The sequence below is a fragment of the Artibeus jamaicensis genome, unplaced genomic scaffold (assembly GCF_021234435.1).
Source record: "Artibeus jamaicensis isolate MK-2021 breed Jamaican fruit bat unplaced genomic scaffold, CSHL_Jam_final contig_797, whole genome shotgun sequence".
Taxonomy (NCBI): domain Eukaryota; kingdom Metazoa; phylum Chordata; class Mammalia; order Chiroptera; family Phyllostomidae; genus Artibeus; species Artibeus jamaicensis.
In genome coordinates, this window is record NW_026521977.1 from 22,528,553 (window position 1) to 22,532,289 (window position 3,737).

At 41.1% G+C, this 3,737-nt stretch overlaps 1 pseudogene; it reads left to right on the forward strand.

The window, feature by feature from the left end:
* Positions 1–647: 647 nt before the first annotated feature.
* LOC119036472 (casein kinase I-like) lies at positions 648–1,681 on the forward strand (annotated as a pseudogene).
* Positions 1,682–3,737: the final 2,056 nt, after the last annotated feature.

Here is a 3,737-nt window from a genome sequence, read left to right on the forward strand (position 1 = left end):
TGTATGGTTCACACAGAGAAACACACAGAGAAAAGCAAGAGAACATTCTTAGTTTTAAAAAACAAACAAAAAATATCTGATTGTTAGGTGAAGGAAATGGAGGACAGAGCAAAAAGCCAGAATTCTCACAATAAAGAAGCATTTACCTCTCTGAACTGTCACTTTCCATAAATTGAAAACACTGTCATTCAAACAGTTCACCTGCGGAAAAATGAAGAGTACCTGAGACTCTCTCTCTAGGGTGTGGCTCTGCCCCCTGTCGGGGCTGGAGCCCAGACCCCATTCCCAGAGTGAAGAAGCGGTTCCTGCACTGCGGGCGTTTGGCATTGGTTGGAGCCGGAGTAACGGGACAGCGGCATCCGTGGAGTGAGAAGGGTCGCTCTGGGCCACAGGTGGCAGTGGTGGCAGCGATATGACTGCCCCAACTCACCACACCCACCCTGCAAGGGCCCCAAAACTAGTGGCTCAGGCTGGGAATGGCAGGAACCGCTCGCAAACTGGGAGCCTGGTGAAAAGAAACATGACTGAGCCTCAGCAATCAGGTCCCCTTGGGGGGTCTGTGCTCTGTGACGCCAAAAAGTCATTTGTTTTCCATTTCATGCCACACGTGGCTCCACCGACTCGCCCAGCGGCCTCTACCCTCGGAGATGTGTTGGGCTTGGCCCCAGCCTCGTGTCTTCTTCTCTCCCAGGATGGAGGGGAGCGGCAGAACCCGGGCCAGAGTCACTGTTGGAGAGAAGCAAAAAGTCGTTCAGAAGATCGCGACTGGCTTCTTCCCAGGCATGTATCTGACAATCAGCATCACCAATGGTGAGGAAGTGACCCTGGAGCAAGAATCTCAGGAGGCCAGGTAGGTACCCCCTGCTGCTCTACCAGAGCAAACTTGCTGAGTCTTCAGGCTGGGATTGGCACCCCCCACATCCGGCGGGGTGGGCAAGAAACAGAGCACAGTGTGTTAGTCCTGGATCTTCCTGGACCCAGCCTCCAAGACCTCTTCGATTGCTGTTCCAGAAGCTTCACAATGAAAACTCTTCTTAGCTTAGCTGAGCAGAGGATGAGTAGAATTGAAGACATGCATACAAAGAATTGTACACACAGAAGCATTAAACCAGATAACTTCCTAATGGGTATTGGGCACGGCAGTGATAACTTACTGCTTATTGATTTTGGTTTGGCCAAAAAGTACGGAGACAACAGGACCAAACCACAAATACCACATGGAGAAGATAAAAATCTCACTGGCGTGCCTGATATGCTAGCATCAATGCTCTTATTACTATTGAATAGTCTTAGAGATGACATGGAACCATTAGGATAGACTTTGATGTATCTTGATAAAAACCAACCTGCTATGGCAAGGACTAAAGGCTGCACCAAAGAAACAGAAATATGGAGAGATTAGTGAAAAGAAGATGCCCATTCCTGTTGAAGTTTTACATAAGGGGTTTCCTACAGAATTTGCCTTGCACTTAAACTCTTGTGCTGGGCTGCACTTTCAGGAGACCCCCAAGTCCATGCTTCTGAGGCAGCTACTCCACATTCTTCTCAGGACCCTGAAACACCAAATGACTGCACATTTTTAACATGGATGCAACCATGTTAAAACAGAAAGCAGCGTAAGTCAGCCTCTTCAAGTGCTCAGGCTCAGCAGGTCCCAGACCCCGCAGGTTTCTTAGCATGAATCAATGAACAAAAGAAAGTGCAGGTGATAGGATAGGCATTTGTTTCTCCCCCAATCTAGAAACGTTAGTTCATATGTACACTAGCTGGTTGTGTGGACAACCATTTACTTGGTGTAAAAAGCTTAATTTCAGTATAAACTGGCTCTGAGCCACATTGGTGATACTGTGTCCCACGTAGTGGTCACTATAAATGTGAATATTAACAGTGAAACATGGTGTTCAGTTTTCCATTGCATTTCTTTCAAGTGGAAAAGTTAACTAAATGCTTGACACACATAAATTGGTCCAGCAGCCTCCTGGACTGAGACCTGATTTGGACTCTTGAGATTCGGGTTCATTATCCCCCAATTCTCTTGTGTGATGTTGTTAGTGATAGTTATGGAGTGTTGTCATCATTGAATGCTTGTTATTGATTGAGGTCGAACCTGCACCAACAAAAGCTGAGTGAAAAATATAGTCACCCTTGTGACAGTGTTGTCTATAGGGTTGGTGGCTATATAGGTGACCTGGTACCTCCAGTCTGTGACAAAGGACGGAAGCTGACTTAGAGGAAATATTAGAGTGTAGATAGTTGTAAGGCTAGAGTGTGCTTGGGACAGGTACCAACATGTAACTTGCCACAAATACTCAGCATGCTGTGAACATCAGGTTCTTTTCTAGAAGAGCTCATATTTGCCAACTAGTTGATAAGAGTTTGGTTACAAGACTCTTGGGTATTTATACAAGTAATATAGAAAAGCATAAGATTTTAAGGCTAATCATTTCCAAATTCATTATCAGTTCCCTCTAGCATTTTCAAACATTTTAAAGGATATTATTAGCCTCATTTTACAGAGTAAGAAATTGAGACTACTCTTTGGTGGAAAAAAATAGACTTTAGTTCTTACAACTAGGATTTAGTTTTCAAAAATGTCTTAGTCTCACGTGAAAACTGGAATTCTGGAAAAATAATGTCCTAGGTCTGTTTTAAGAAAGAAATATATTTTCATTTACAAGCTCACTACCTCTTACTGATTAACATGAATGAGAGTAAAATACCCAGGAGACATCACTTCAAACAAACAAGCAACTGTACTTAACTGAAGGAGGTCGTTGTTAATGCCAGTCAATGAAGTGGCTAATAGACAATCCCTTTTTAAAGATTCCAACTCAAATTCAGTTTTTAAAATGGATTTAAAATGGCAAAAGGTCAAAAGATAATGGGTCCCTTTTAAAAATATTTTTCTTTACTTTTAAATTTAAAGCAACAGATTTGTTATTTAAGTTTTTTTAATGTAGTCTTCTCCAATACAATTAATTACTTCATTAATCTCATTGTTTTCTATTCTAAACCAATATATTATTATTAGGTTTGTTCATTTGCTCTGGTACCTGTTCTAGGTAGAAATTTAATTTTTGAACAGGTTCAATACATCTGGAAAAAATTAAAGGTCCTAAATTACCATTGTGTTCTTTTTTCAGGTTCTTAACTAAGTGTAAACAAAAAAAGATCCTATTTCAAAATAACAAAATCCCAGATCATAAAAATGTTTACAGTGATTACATTTATCTAAGCAGCATGCATACGTGTTCTAAGATGTTAACTAAATTTCTGTGACAAATACACTTTAAAAAATAACAAGAACATTATAGAGTTAGTTAAATAATCTAGTAGTCTCTAAGCTTTCCTTAAGTCTTCACTTTAGATGCTGTTATTTCTAGCACAGGTAAGCAGGTAGAATCATATGCTCAAACACCTGAATCTGGTTGCTACTACATCAGCTGACTTGCAAACAAAAAGCCAATCATTTTAAGATGTTTTAAGTGAACAACTTGCAAACCCCAAGGAGAGCTAATCCTCAAAAATGCACAATTGTGAACATTTATAACCATAACAGCTGGTTGAAGACTATTCATGCCATTCTTCTGAAATAAGATCTCAAAGCAGCATAGTGCAAAGTAAAAGATTTTAATTAAACAATGGCATATGCACAATTTCTCCACTCATGTCTCATAAGGCAGAGTCTGTAGGGCTTCTGAGTCAGCTAGAGCAGGTCAGATTGGAGCAGCGGTGTC